The sequence below is a fragment of the Bombyx mandarina genome, chromosome 25, assembly GCF_030267445.1.
Source record: "Bombyx mandarina strain Sakado chromosome 25, ASM3026744v2".
NCBI lineage: Eukaryota > Metazoa > Arthropoda > Insecta > Lepidoptera > Bombycidae > Bombyx > Bombyx mandarina.
The window spans coordinates 4,802,172-4,819,203 of NC_143231.1; the positions used below are offsets into that span (position 1 = coordinate 4,802,172).

General features: G+C 36.2%; 1 protein-coding gene across 3 annotated transcripts in view; it reads right to left on the reverse strand.

Moving 5' to 3' along the window:
• Window positions 1–17,032, reverse strand: part of LOC114243892 (uncharacterized) — a 404,128-nt gene that overhangs the window by 12,534 nt on the left and 374,562 nt on the right. The window lies entirely within an intron of this gene.

The window sequence follows — 17,032 nt, forward strand, 5'->3', positions numbered from 1 at the left end:
GTTCAAAAGAAACTTTTGTAATATTTTAGAATAGGAATTTACAAAACTGCATTTTGAACGCAAGAGATAAATGAATTGGATTTTTATGTTCGGGCGTGCCTGGAATATCCCCCTAGGCTACCAGCGAATAGGTAGACAAAAAACGTGTGCATATCACACTTGGTACAAGTGAAACCTTCAAATATGTTGGCTTCAAGATAATGAGACGAGTGTAAAAGTTTTTTTTTGTACATTTTTTACGAGTTTGTACATAATTTTCCTATTACTCTGTACTAATACAATAATAAATAAAAAAATAAATAAAAAATTCGGGAACAGAATTATTGTAGGGTTTAGTAATGATCATAGTGATACAAAGTTTGATACTTATTTTACATTTTACTCGTATTCTTATATATTAAATAGATTTATTCAGAGTGTATTAAAAATTGAATTTTTTAAGGCGATTAACTTTACTAAGCTGAAAAATAATAATTGGATAGTCTTCATTTCAAACTAAGTCAAACAATGGATTATGAATGAAAACGTGAGACAGTTTAAATTAAGAAAAGATAATTGGAAATGTAAAATCGATACATAAAATTGAATTAAAAACATTTTTTTTAAAACATTTAAAATTTCATCAATTTATTACGAGAACGAGGCCAATAATCATAATGAGGACCCCATAGCAGGGCTGTGAGCACGTGGTGTCAGCGTCCAGAATTAAATTTTTTTATTGATTTAGTATCTAATTGATAAGATTGTTTTACTGATTGTCGCGGTCATCGTTCTCGTCGAACCTGTCGCTTACGAGGAAGGGCTCGGCGAGTAAATTAACGCACAGACACAGCCCACTGAGTTTCTCACCGGATCTTCTCAGTGGGTCGTGTTTCGGTGGTAGATTCTGCGAAGCACTACTCTTGCTGGGGTTAGTGTTACGCTGAAATGGTCTCTCAAGACCATCAGCTTAGGGGAGACAAGGTAGGGAAAAAAATATTGTTTGACTTTAGCGGTTATTTACATTTTCAATTATTTAACAGGCTCTTATCAAGATGTTCACATTTAATAAGTTCCCGATATTTTGACTTGTTGCTAGCTCCATGATCACAGGTAGAACGAAGACTGCGGTTAGGATGTTAGTAATAGACAATCTGTCTAATCTTCTCTACTTTGTTTTTGGATGTTACCCCTACAAATGTACACTGTCGTCGCGTGTCATCGTGTTGATATGATATAGTGTATAGTTAGGGATACTCAATATATTTTCAGAGAACATTATTGGACGTTTACATTGTTGTAAATCGGCAAATTAACCCGAAGAAAACTTTATCTGCTTTTGATTAATGTTACAATTTTTGTCTATTCTACTCGAGATCTCAGATAAAAGTATCTGGTGACTGTAAAATTGGAGGAAAAGTCTAAGTGTTGAGAGCCCGTCCTCGTTCATTTTCATGTTATAATTAGTAAGTCGTCTCAAAGAATAAATTAACTTCTGTATTTGTTTAAAATTTCGCGGCTGTCTACCAGGTAAGGGTTTTTTACAACGGTTTTCATATGGTTTTTTTTTATTTACATAATTGTAATATGTGAAAATCGTGGTAAGTATTGGAATTAGTCAGCATTTCAATGAAACTCTAATTAGATTTCTTTATAAAACAGAATGAATTATATTTGATAATTTATAATTATAAGTGACATTAGTCTATATTTGCACAGATAACACACATAAAATAAAGAAGTCCGCAACAAAACGTTTACCAAGACACCTATAAACTATTTTATAAATTTATAGGTATTTTTATAGGTTTATATTTATTCACCAGTAAGAACCTCGTCAAATAATAGCGTCTGTGAGTTCTATATGATTTTATTTTTATATTCTTTATTCACCGTAAAGCCTAATACGAGCTCGTGACTTAATAAACGTCATTCCACGTCACGTTATGTGTATGTTAGCGGAGATAAGCTTTATTTTTTGTCAGTTGACTAATAAGTGTGACACGTTTTTGGAACTGGGTCGTTTTGATTTATACGATTCGAAGGTTTTTCTTTACTGGTAACCCTAACGTGCCCCATTAGGGATGCTCGTTAGGTTAATGCGTGGTAGGCGCGACCAGCTGTTCCACAATGCCGTTCGTTTTTGCTATACATCAACTGCGGTACAGTTTGAATGTACTGTGCTTGATCTATCTAAAATGCTTTCTCAGCAGACTAGATTAATATTGGAAACCGATTAACGGTAATTGCTTTAAATGGCGGGGCTTTGCTACGTGTGCTTTAAGCAGTTAATACAAGAATTGTCTGTGAAAGGAAATTGATAAAAAATATATATATATATAAATAGTTAACTTAACAAATACATCTTATTAGGAAACGATTGCAGTTTATTTGATAAATCAAACTTGAAAATTATAATTTACTACAATGACTGTTTCATTCGTATTAATTAATTAAGGCTTAACCTAATCATAAATATATTTATTACATAAAACTTATTGTAATTTTAGGTTATTTTAATCTGTTAAAAAAAGCTTAATTAATCTGCGCTATATACTAAAGAACTAATTAAAATTGACACTAAGTTAGGACTTTGTTGAACAAATATCGGACGTACCTTAGGTTTGTTGAAAGTATGCGTTTGAAATAACTCCGAAATCCAATCCATGATTAAAATTTAGCACAATTAAAAAGATCATCTATACAGACGAGTTGATCATGTTTATCTCACGGTAAACGAACATAGAATGATTCAATGCATGGGAATATTACGCGGCGTGACCCCTCAATAATCTCGCAAATCGCAAAGATGACCAGTCTCGCAACAAAGAGTACCAATTCCAATAGCTAACTCATTTGCATTCTGATGCGAACTATTTAGTTTAAGCTGCTCTAAAGATATAAATTCTTTTTTTTTGAATATTAATTTTGTACGACTATTGTGTGACGTATGGGAATTTTGCGTGTTGTATGCGCATTTGATGTTAATTTAGTTTTATTAGCTTGATCTATGGGAATCTTTAAACGTATTTTCCATTAACTTAAAGGCGTCTGATTAATTAGCACACGTATTAAGGACTGATGACGAAATGAAACAGTCATTTTATTGCTGTTGACTTAAAACTCTGAACAGAATTTAAAAACAATTCTGGGTGAGCTTTTTTGTGTTTTCTTTTTTAGTTGTAAATTCATTTCTCATTTGCGAAGTATGAGCCGAGTTACATCGAAACCCCATTTACTATTCATGACCGAGTATAAAGTGGAACTCCATAGGTTTTTACTAGAAATAGATATGGTTATAATATAATCACTTATTTGTTTATGTATGCGCTTATTTCCTTTAAACAGATTTCGATACAGTTTTCCATCATCACGTTCTTCATTTCTTCTTAAAACTTTATAAGTAGGTGGATCCACTGGTGGTAGGACCTCTTGTGAGTCCACGCGGGTAGGTACCACCGCCCTGCCTATTTCTGCCGTGAAGCAGTCATGCGTTTCAGTTTGAAGGGCGGGGCAGCCATTCTAACTATACTTGAGACCTTAGAACTTATATCTCAAGGTGGGTGGCGCATTTACGTTGTGGATGTCTATGGGCTCCAGTAACCACTTAACATAAATTTTCGGTAGGCAGCGGCTTGGCTCTGCCCTTGGCATTGCTGAAGTCCATGGGCGACGGTAACCACTCACCATCAGGTGGGCCGTATGCTCGTCTGCCTACATAGGCAATAAAAAAAAATAAAAAAACATCAGGTGGGCTGTGAGATCGTCTACCCATCTATGCAATAAAAAAAAAAAAAGTAGGTATTATATATTTTACAATGCATGCATACAATATTTACAGAAAGCGGAGAATCTGCTCCTAGATGCAGTAAAAACACCGGGTACTTAATTTTCTAGGCTACCACGACCTCAATATCTACAACCGACAATGACCACTTGTCAGCCTTTAAGCACTAAGAATCTTTAGTCGAGTTAAGCTTAGGAATATACGAATTAGTACAAAACAAATCGTTGTATCAATTTACAAGCGCAGTCTACAAAGCTGCTAAAGGTTTCTGTTGTGGTGTCAAAAATTATAAATGTAAATATTATTAAAATGCAGGTAAGTCGTTGTAGAAGAAACTTAAGGGCTGATCATGCCACGTGGCCGAGGTCGCTCCGCACCGGGGAAAGGTCAAGAGTCACTAAAAATAGGGTGACCGCCCCAAGCTCTGTTTTAATTAAAGCGTTTAATTATTCTTTTGATTGTTTTTTTTTTGCGTACCGTTTTTCAGGTTGGCTTTCATGTGTTTTTTTTTGTTGGAGAGCTCATTTATTAACTTTCATCAAATTGATTTGTACTTGACTTTATCAAATAACTTATTTTATTTGGACCAAGAGGAACATTTCGGAACTAATTACTTTTATAATAATACTATCAAATGATTTGCAATACTTACAAGTATTTTACTTGTAAACAAATTTATTTTTGAGATCAACCTAAAAACCGTTATCGAAAAATTTCCATTTTATTGTAATTGCCAACGCTGCGATAATATGTGGACGAGCTCACGGCCCACCTGCTGTTAAGTGGTTACTGGAGCCCATGGACAACTACCACGTAAATGCCGCCATTCATCGTGAGACAAGAGCTCTAAGGTCTTAGTTATAACAGTACAACGGCTGCTCCACCCTTCAAACCGAAGCGCGTTATTGCTTTACGGCAGAAATATAGGTAGACAGGGTTGTGGTACCTACCCGTGCGGACTCACAAGACTCACCAGTCATTACGAAAATCATAAATTTACGGATTTTATTTTTATTACGCGATGTTTTTCCTTCACCGTGGAAGTCAATCGTGAACATTTGTTGCCTGTCTGCGGGATTCGAACACCGGTGCATCTCAAGATACGAATGCACCGGACGTCTTAATCCTTTAGGCCACGACGACTTTAAAAATTATCAAAATCTAAAATTACGTCGATCCGTTTTAAGTTCGGCGCTCACTAAGCGGATAGTCACGTAATCGCTACGTTAGGCACACGTCTTCAATTATGCATCGGGACGTTTATCGGCGAAGCGAGGTGCGACGAGGCGAAGCTCCCACCTGCGTCGTTGTCATCCTGCATTATTAATGGACGAAGCCGCGTGTCGGGTCGCGGCGCGTGAACGCGACGGATCGTGTGTCGTAACCCTTAGACAACGACATCGGTCTTTATAAACGACCTTTCCAGCTCAGACTTATGAATTATTGTTAAAGTGGAGATCTGACTTGGACTTATGATGTTCCTTTGTTTAAATAGTGCGAAATGTTCAGCTTAGGTGGAGCGTAAAGACTTGAAGTTGATGTATTGTTACGTTAAAGATTTTGAGGTCTTTCTTGTAATAATTGCCAGCCTATGGCCCGCCTAGTGTTAAGTGGTCACCGGAGCCAATAGATATCAATAATCTAAATGTTTTCATCCACATTGAGACATGAGTTCTAGGTCTAATTTTTTTTCAATACAATGGTGCCCCAACCCCTCAAATCAAAACGCATTACTATTATATTACAGCAGAAAAAGGCAAGGTGGTGCTACCTACCCATATGGGCTCACAGCACCTCCTAATATCAGTAATTATACAAATTACAATGTTTGATTTTTATTAATGTTATAAATATGTTATTCCTTTACCGTGGAAGTCAATCGTGAACATTTCTCAAGTACGTATTTCATCCGATTAAAAATTTATACCTGCCCTCGGGACTGGAACACCGGCACAGTTGCATTGTGTTTGGCACAAATGCACCTGGCATCTTATCCTTTAAGCCACGACGACTTCTGTAGGCCACGGAGACTGCGTTTAGGCCACGATGACTTCGAATTTTAACAGTAAACAGAGTCGTCGTAAGATATGTATTTATCTATATCCTTAAAAATATATATGACGTAAGCAAAACTAGCCTAAGTTTCTTAGAATATCGACAATTTTTATTTTTTATTGCTTAGATGGGTGGACGAGCTCACAGCCGACAGGATGTTAAGTGGTTACTGGAGCCCATAGACTTCTAAATAGTAAGTGAGCCACCCACCTTAAGATTTATTCTAAAGTCTCAGTATTGTTACAACGGTTGCCCCACCCTTCAAGCCGAAACGTATTACTACTTCACGGCAGAAATAGGCGGGGTGGTGGTACCTACCCGTACGGACTCACAAGAGGTCCTACCACCAGTAATTACGCAAATTATAGTTTTTGCGGGTTTGATTTTTATTACACGATGTTATTCCTTCACCTATATACAATAGTGTAAAATTTTCTATTGAAATTCAGAAGAAGAATCGAGTTTGTATCGGGCATTCAGTTTCGCATTCCAAATGTACAGAGCGCGTGCAAATTCAAAAGGAGCGCCACCGATTCTTTGTGAAGAATCCACAAAGGTTGGGACACAACGAGAAAAATAAAAATATTTTTTTTGCTTTATAAACCAAAAACTTCTACGGCATTTATCATCAAAAAAAAAGAACGATAAAAACTTGAGCTGTTATGATTTTTAATGTATCTAAATCTAGTTCTAGTTTTAGGGCCAATCGGTATTATATTCAATCTCATAGGGCTGGCCACGTTTTACTTTTATGTCCTTTAAGTTACCGTACAGTTATTGATGTTATTCCTTGTACACACTTTCATCAGTACCTGATGACACTCTTGGAAACTATAAGATCGCCTTGCTGTCCGAACGTACACGAATTTATATACACCAATCTCCCTTGCTTTGTAAATATGCATGTTTAAGGCATCTTACTTTTTACTGGTGGTAGGACCTCTTGTGAGTCCGCGCTGGCAGGTACCACCACCCTGCCTATTTTTACCGTGAAGCAGTAATGCGTTTCGGTTTGAAAAGTAGGGCAGCCGTTGTAACTATACTGAGATCTTAGAACTTATATCTCAAGGTGGGTGGCGCATTTATGTTGTAGATGTCTATGGGCTCCAGTAACCACTTAATACCAGGTGGGCTATGAGCTCGTCCACCTCTCAAAGTCATAAAAAAAACACACACACACACACTCTCATCAGTACCTAATGATACTGTTGGAAACTGTAAGATCGCCTTGCTGTTCGAACGTGCACGGATTTATATACTCCAATCTCTCTTGCTTTGTAAATATGCATGTTTACGGCATCTTAGACTTCTTCGTATTCCGTACCAGATTAGACTGTAGAATTTTGGGGTGATTTAGTAGTTTCATTGAGGCTTACTCCGATTTTTTGTCGTTCATAAATTGTTTAGGTATCCTTTCATTGAGGGCGGATAGAATTGAAATTTCGTGATTTAGTCTTTTCATCATTACCGAAGGATGAGCTCTGTAGTTTGAATTCCAACAGACCAGAGCTTCATTCTCACATTAGAGTATAACTTCTTGTTCAACGAAAAGATTTAACGGAGTAGCATTAAGAATAGTTCAAGTAGAGACATGGATATACATAGTTTTCATATATACTAGAATGACCATATTGACCTGTTTCAGAAACTACTGTATTTTAACTTTTCCATATTCAATTCAAAAGATGGCCACCAGATTATCGAGTTTAACTTTCCTAAAAAAATCATTTGTTCGCTAGATTTGTAGTAACTATTTTTTTATATTTTTTTTGAGGTTAAAGTTGATTAAATTTATGTTAGAAGATCACCGAGAACAAATGATATCTCCCAATCTCATCTAAAACGTATCGAAATACAGACAATGACTTAGTTTAAAATCTTATATCATGTATTAAAATGTAGAAGAAATTATTGTTCAGTGACATATTTTTTCAAAATAAAAAAAGTAATAGAAAAACTATACCACATCAAAAAAAGTCAATCAGTTGACAAACAGAAAAGATACTTGATAAAGTACTTGACTGTTTTACATCTTTATGAGTCATCAAAATAACTGGTTGTTAAAAAGAAACTTCACTTCATCACATTTTGAATAAGAGAGTTTATAAAAAGCCTGTACTAATTATTGATATAACTGCGAATTCTTTAATACATTACTCAAAGCGTGAAACCAGGTATCACGTCATGAATGAAATCTAGCGCTTTGGCCTTCATTTACAATTACTTTACGACTGAACATTAAAAGTTTACAGCTAAGAAGCGTTCTAAGCGTCTCACTGAAATAGCAACGACTCAGTCGAACTAATTTAACTAACATAATTAACGGCGGTTACAAAGGGCTGTTTTGTGTGGTTTTAGCAGACAAAGGCAGCTGAGTTTGCAGCCCATTCTAAGCAATAATGGGCTGCTAGCATTGAGCAATGGTAAAACATTCATAGGCTTTCTTATTAAGCCCGCAGTTGGCACTACTGTGCTGCCTATTTCTGCCACGAAATAGATGATATTTCACTATATAAGGTAACCAAGACTTTAAGTTTTGAAATGGACGGCGTCATCACAAGATCTGTATAAGTTTCGGTAATACCTTAAGCACGAGATGGGCTTTGATTGGTCGTACAGTCATCATGCAAAAATATCGTAATTTTAAAGCGAGATCAAAGCATACGTACTTTATATTATATCACGTGTATTTTATATTAGGCGAATTAAAAAAAATACTAAAGTAGTTACACGAGCATAGCGAGACGACCGACGTATCAGAGCCTTCGATACGCGTCGAAGGCTCCGTCGACTGGGCGTCCTCGGGGTGAGCTGCGCTGTCTGGTTGCAGTGTTGACCGCGGTAACCCCCCTACCTCATCCGGGTTCTGACCTCGGAGGGGATCGGACGCTTGGGCGAAGAGTACAGGGGAGTCATTTAGTGGGTGGGCCCTAAAACTCCTTGGGCCCGCGGTCTGCTCCCAACACCTTGCAGATCGTCAAGTCCCACATAGCCCGCGCGCCCCCTAGGCGCGGGGACCTCGTAGGAGGTTCGGCCACCGGCCCGAAAAAAAAAGTACACGAGCATAGGCATAGCCAATATACTTCCTATCATTGATTAAGTACTCTCCGCAACACTAACATTAAATTAATAAAACATTTTCAGAAATCAAGCAACCCTAATATTTTTGTATTCTATATGTAATGTTATTTTCAAATATCGAAGTCTCTGTGTGTCTGAAACTTTAAGAGCCAGGTGTGAAAGTTGGCGGGCGGTCCTGCGGCGTGGTAAATGCAATTTGTGGCGTTCCGAAATTGCAGTGTCAATTCACTGCAGGCCATCTACTGGCGCAATCTTCGGTTATTGAATGTTCACTGCTCCCGTAATTTAAATGTACAGTACATACCAGGTATTGTAGTTATATTTATTAATTTAACTACTTAAGTAATGTACTTAGAGAATAGAGTGTGAGAAATATGTTACTAGTAATTAAGATAATAAAATTCAATGGTCAAGCGCATCAAGCCGAATTTTTTTTTTTTTTTTTTTTTTTTTTTTTTTTTTTTTTTTTTTTTTTTTTTTTTTTAGTCCTTGTAGGCGGACGAGCACACGGCCCATCTGATGGTGAGTGGTTACCGTCGCCCATGGACCTCAGCAATGCCAGGGCAGAGCCAAGCCGCTGCCGACCTACTTGTCACCATATCCAATGTACGTTCATAAGTTGTAGAGAAATGTGCTCAATTATTTTAAGCAAAATGTGTTTTGTAGTCTGTCCTACGTATAAGAATACAGTACAAATTTGTAGACAACATAAGTCTGCAAACGTATGCTACATTTTGTAGATCTTAGAAACAAATACATTATAGAATTCGTAACATAGATAATAATAAAATATTAATATTAAAGTCATAAAAATTCTTTTCATTATTAAAAATTATCAAATATGTAATTCAACGTTACTATCGGTAAGTAGGGTTTCATTGAAATAAAGTTTCGAAGCTTGGCATGCTTTGAATTCTGTTACATGTTTAAAATTTTTCTACTAATGTATACGTGCTTAAATAAAAAATATTTAGATAGGATATTCATAATTAGCGCAGTTAACATTCAAATGACTTTTGGCTAAAACTAAAATGGAAGTAATCAAGCTTAAATATCGGTGACAGAGCGATTTTGTGTCTGGACAGCCACCACTATCTGGTCTATTTCTGCCACGAAGCAGTCACACGTTCCTATTTAAAGAGTGGAATAGCTGTTGTATAATACAGATGAGACTGGGTAATTAATGTCTAAATATCGTTGTCTATGACTTTGGATACGAACTTAAAGGCCGGTGATTCATCTGCTTGTTCACACAAAAAATTATGCCCAAGCCGTAAATGCATTATTCGGTGCAAAATTCGAAATTCAAGTCCGAGCACTGCTTTCGAAATTCCATTTAACATTAACGCCATTCTAACCACCGCTAATGTAAAGCCGTACAGAAATTATGAAGTCATTTGCTTGAGTGGAACATAAAATGCGCGCAGAACAGAGAGAGAGAGGGTTTATTATGTGTTTATGTCCTTCACACGTTTTGTAACAACGGTTTATTTTCGTGAATGTTACTTTTGCGCAATCTCTACATTCGATTTGGGTATTTTATTTTATTTCGACACATGTACATGCATATATGCATATGTATTTCACTGGATTGGTACACCGCGCGTAATTCGTTTCCAAATGATTCTTGTCCACCTGATGGTTGTCTGGAAGAGATCGCTCTTAGCGATAAGACCGCCAATTGTACTTTTTTGTGTTTAATGTATCGCACTGCTTATTTGTTTTTTGGTGTACAATAAACAATACTCTCTCTCTCTCTATGTACCGGTTTTTATAATCATGCCGACCGTTGCGGTAACCGATAATTACCAGATCCAATTAGGATATCAACTTTATACACAAGAATGGCAGTGGCATTATGTAGGGCTGTCTAAATACCCTAGTATGCACAGGGTAAGATCATCATCCTATCAAGGCATTTAAATAAATAAAAACAATAACAATGTCAATTACAAAATTAGTTTTCAGTGATTTGATGATGTTGGTTTTTTTACAGTCATTATTTATTAATGAATCAGTTGTTTGTAACTAGCTACCGTCCCTAATTAATTTTTAACGTATGATGGATATTCCGCGCGTCAAAGGCGATAGTGATCGCTTGACTCTTTATCAAAGTTGTCATAAACTTTTCAAAAGAAGCCGTAGCATCGAAGTATCAGCAATGGTATCATCAGATCAATTGACATCGGCGTCTTGTCGACTGTCACTAAAACGACAGGGTGTTGTAGAACAGCAAACGATTTGTATAAGAGTATCGAATATTCTCTCTGTTGATACCGGTTTGCAGATATACCTTCGTTTGGGGTTGTGGGAATAACGATAAAAGGAAGATTTTCCTACGTGCGGGAGATATTGTTCGGTAGACCGACGGTCCGAATGTTGTTGTTCGGTTGTATATATCCAAGCTTATCTTGAAAATTTCGCAAGCGAGATTCAAGCGTCTATCAAATATCTTGTGTAGTATGATGGCTACGCCGCAGGGTCTTGAACTTGTGAATTCATTACGTAAATGACTATAATAATCACAATGTAATCTCTATATAACATAAATCAATTTTGAAATTCATCATGACGTCTTTATCGTCATTATCATAAGTAAACTGTTATCCGCCCACTTTTGGACATAGACATTTTTTTAAGGTTCACATAACTGGATAAAATCTGCACACATAAACATTGAACTTATTAAGAAAGAAAACGAATAAAATAAAAAGGCAGAAAGCCGAGTTGATTTGTGTCTATATATTGCTTAAATTAGTTATCAGTTTTTTATTAACTATGGCTTCCAATACCTTGCCAAGCCCAGACAATATGGAGACAGGTCGATATTGGGCAATATCATCCAGCCTCCACCCCTGTGGATCGGTTTTAAATGCGCTAATTTCCACTGAGTGGGGTAAGTCCTACTTTGATTGAGCCTAGATTTGGTATACATTTTGGTTAGAGCTTAGAGCACATTTTTTTATGAATATAGTAGGTATCAAATCAGGGCCAGGTCCTTTGTCCGCATTTAAAAGCTTCAGCTGATTTAAAACTTCGGTTTTACTAACTTCGCCGATATTATATGATGCATTGCCAGACACATTACAATAATAAGAAGAGCAACTTGTTTCATGGTTAATGTTAGAACCATATACACTTTGGAAATGTTGAGAGAATAATTCAGAGATCTTCCAATGAACCCTGTCTTCGTCCTCCTCATTTATTTCTGTCCGTCTGGCCCTCCATTTTAAATTTGCCGGTGCCCTGTTTCTATTAAAGAACCAGGTTGCTGCAGCAGTCGTCGGTTTACTTCATATATGTAGGCCCAGTCTACTGTCGCTTCAGATGCGACTCTCTGACCTATGATTACTTTATCATGACGATATGACACACATTAACACTTATTTATCGTAAGTTTAAATGTCGAACGGATAATATTCGTAATCATATTATCTATTTTAAAACGCAAATCGAATCGCATCATCGAATTAAAATACTTAATTTGTAACGCAGATGCAATGAATAAATAACAATTAATTAATTTCTGGATAAGCGTCGAACGGTCGAATGTAAATAGCGTTTTAATTTTGGGTTTGTTTGTTGGGGGTTAACGAACTCTATACTAATTGAGTTTAAACGTAATCGTCTTCACGTCACTTCAAACATTATAGTATGGTCAACAGAATTCCTATGTTATTTTGAAACATATATTTGGCGTAATAGTTGTTTACTTGTATGCAACACAAACAAAAAATTCCGAATTCATTCAAACCATAAACATTATTTGTTTTTGTTTTATTGCTTTGGAAATAATCGTGTTAACAAATTAACGAAATGCTATTTTAAGCGTTTCAATCACTAATAATCTTTTATTAAAGACAAGCAAATCTTTACTCTTTATAATATCAGTATAGATTACTTTATTCTAGCGTCAATAGTTTTCGCAGCGCACGCGATGTAAAGAATATTTTCGGTAATTTTTTTAAACCTTGTGTTACATTATTGGAGTTTTAGCAAGGATCGCTAATTAAAAAAAAAAAGAATATAGCCTATGTCACTCAGGGATAGTGTAGCTTCCAAACAATGAAATAATTTTTAAAATCGGTTCAGTAGTTTCGGAGCCTATTCAATACAAACAAACAAACTAATCTTTCCTCTTTATAATATTAGTATAGAAAACTATATAGAAACGATAATTTCATACTCCACAACGGTAAATTTCCGATAATAAAGCGAATTGATTTCGTATCCTAAACAAAAGCCGAATAATTACTTGGTACGTAGGTAGCTGTAACATTATCAAGGCCGTAATAATTTACGCTCACACCGATGCCGGCTCAATAATGAAGTGACACAAAGCGGATTCAAAGGCATACCGATGTTGATATGTTGAACAAAACAAAACTGCGTGGGTCGGTCTTAATTATGATCCGGTGTTTGTACGCCCTTTATTGTTTCCTGCAGGTGACGTCAAATCAGGACCGATCAAAGTGAGTGCTCTTAATAAAGCGGACACACTGCCCATTCATCACGGCACCACCCGTCCTGTCTGAATCATGTGAGCTACGGATCGAAATGATCTGTCGGTCCTTCCACAAGCCGGTCATGTTTCCCGCTCCGCGTCAAACAAATTCTATTGTTTGATATTCGTTTGTTTTTTGTCGGAAATGTTTATTGATTACATTTTTCGTTTTTAATTACTTTCAGTAATGCTGGCCGAAAGTTGATTTTCCAGTCGTTTTTATTAACGTATATTATTCATGAAATTGGTTTCGGATTAGGGTTTATAATTGTAACGTAATATAAAATTACTGAATAATAATACCATCAAAGAAAAACGGTTTTTTAACTATTTATTTCAAAAAATATTACACGGTCCTCTCGCATGTTTCTGCGGCGAAGCAGTGATGCATTTCTATTTAAGAGACAAAAAGGTTTTTGTTACAATACAGATGCGACTTCGATCTCACATCTGAAAAACTGAATACTACAAAATGCAGCTAATAAAAATAAAAACCCAAAAAAAGTTTCGCATTTCTCATTCACGGTGCATATCCATTTTTGGTTTAAGAATACTAAAAAGAACCGAGAAAATTAATAACTTAATAAGGTTATTTAAAAAAATATCTATAGATATGTAGGTGTTTATAAATTCATTTATACATTCCATTTCCACGGATCGTTTGGAGCCTCTGGGTCTGCGGAGGGACTTCGGTTCCCTCTGCATTTTGTACCGTATGTTCCATGGGGAGTGCTCTGAGGAATTGTTCGAGATGATACCGGCATCTCGTTTTTACCATCGCACCGCCCGCCACCGGAGTAGAGTTCATCCATACTACCTGGAGCCTCTGCGGTCATCCACAGTGCGTTTCCAGAGGTCTTTTTTGCCACGTACCATCCGGCTATGGAATGAGCTCCCCTCCACGGTGTTTCCCGAGCGCTATGACATGTCCTTTTTCAAACGAGGCTTGTGGAGAGTATTAAACGGTAGGCAGCGGCTTGGCTCTGCCCCTGGCATTGCTGAAGTCCATGGGCGACGGTAACCACTCACCATCAGGTGGGCCGTATGCTCGTCTGCCTACAAGGGCAATAAAAAAAAAAAAAATACGCTTAAGAATACGTCGTAAGTTTTTAATTTTTTTTTATTTCGCAAAAGTAGTATTAAATATTTATAGTGTAAGACTTGCGAAAACCGAAGAATATATAATACTATAGTATAATTATTTTCTATAACATATAATGATACTATACCTGTTCAAGATCTACATAGCGTGGAAAGAAACGCGTGATGACGTTTGACATTTATGATAATTTTTTACATTATCTGTACATTTCATTACACACAAAACACTTCGCCAGTAATATTTGTTATAAAAAAAAACACTTCGGCACCTTTTATGATTTCCATTATTTTTAGTAAATTATTATTGTTAGACTAAAAATAAAATAGAATATCACTTCCAAAAACCGACATATTATTTTTCCAGAGCGTGAACAATAACATATAATTAAAATCTATCACGAATCCGCTTATATTATTTTGAATTTGTAAAACTGACCCCGTAGTGAATTCGAATTGGGTCGCAGATGCGCGGAATTTTAAAACGCATGCAATTTGAATTTGTAATACGTATAAAACTGGTCGGCAGTGTGCGGCGATAGTTCTTTCAATATTTAATCGTGTCTCCGTTATGGATAGGGTCTGCAGGAAACAGGTGAACGAATTCCATTCGAATTCGCAAGTTGTTGCTCCCCTACTTTAAAGTTAGTTACCCCTACTTAGTTAAACTACATACGAGTTTCTCTTGGACCGAAGCAAAGTTTTCAACCGAATTCCGAATTTAAAATTGTAATACGAATTGATAGTTGAATTGTCAATAAATCGTAATTCAGGATGTTCGATGTGATTTTAAAAATAATGTTGCCAGATTTAATGTGACCAAACTGGATTTTCTGTTATTGGTTCTATATATACTAAAAAATGAGTGATTTATACTAAAAACATGAGATGCAAGATAATGAAAGGCACAATTAAAGCCGATTTTCTAACAAAGATACTGACTTCGACCAGAAATGTAACCTAAGCCCCTAAGCTATGTAATTAGCAAAGCAAACAGGCGATATCACAGATTGAAATCAAACTTAGATGTCATTATGCTTACATAAGTTTCTCATTGACCAATAGTAGGGGTGTCGCGATGCGTTGAGATTACTATGGCCCCACAAAGGGCGAATTAATTCACTGACCGTTTCGCAGTATGACCAAACTTATTGGTATTAACATAAGAATCGCGGCGGCGTCTTTCCCACGGTTCAATTGCGGTGTTCGAAATTTGCGATTTAAATTAGGGAACATTGTAAACTAGATATATCAATGTGATTGCGACACCTGTTTTGTTTTATACGAATGCGTCTAAATCTATATATATATAAATGAATTGCTGTCCGTTTGTCTCGCTAAAATTCGAGAACGGCGCGATTGGGTAATTTGGGTCTTGAATTATTTGTGGAAGTCCAGAAAAGGTTTAAAAGGTATATAAATATGAAATTGCTCGGAATTAAATAAAAATAACAATTTTGGTTTTTCCTTTGATGTGTACCCCGTCGGACGGATTCCTTTTGTTTGTTTTAAGTTTATTTTATACAAAAGTTTAGGTCTTTTATTTACCGATTGAGGCACTACGAAGTCTGTTGGGTCAGCTAGTTTTTTAATAAAATAATAAAGATCGCTTCCTTTTGGAACAATTGTGGAACGTTCTACCGTTTTTGGGTTAAGGCAAAAGTCAAATATGGGAAGTGTATCTACTACTAAGTAAATTTCAAGTAAATACAAGATCCACGTTTGAGTCTAAGTTATGCGGTATCCGATGTAATAACAAGAAACACGAATGTAGCACAAGCCAAGTTTAATCTGCAAGTAACGACGTAGGCAAATCTAACTTATCCTTGTTCAACAATACTTGTCAGCTACGACGCGCTACGCCCACTCGTGCTACGCCAGCTACGTTCTGCTACGAAATTATTAACGTAGCTGTTTCCAGCGGAACCAAGTTTCTAACTTGCAGTTACAAAATTTTTGTCTTTTGTTTTGCTAACAAAAATTAACCGATTCCTTTGAGAGAAAAAAACTGTTTACACGTCACGGTGGGATTGATAAATTTTGAATTCATTTTTAAATCCGAACAATGCTTAAGAGAATTAAAGTTTATACATTTTTTAACACTATTCAACGGCCGTCTGGTGTAGTGGTAAGTGACATGGTCACTACACAAGGGGGTCGCGGGTTCGAATCCCGCCAAGGGAAGATATTTGTATGATAAATATAAATGTCTTTTCCAGGGTTATGGATGTATATTAAATATATATATGTGTATAATAAAAATCTTACATTTATATCCGTTATCTGGTACCTGTAACACAAGTTCTTTACGAACTTATCACGGGACCAGTTAACGTGGCTTGATTGTTAGTAAATATTTATTATTATTTATTATTCAAATTAAAACATGCAATTGATACAAACTTTACACTAAACTTGACAAGTGGAGTGTTGATTCAAAGTTTCGATATTCAGGAATCATAAAGGAGATTACTTGTACTTTATCTCGATGTTTTCCTAATACCATAGTATGATATGTATTGATTCGT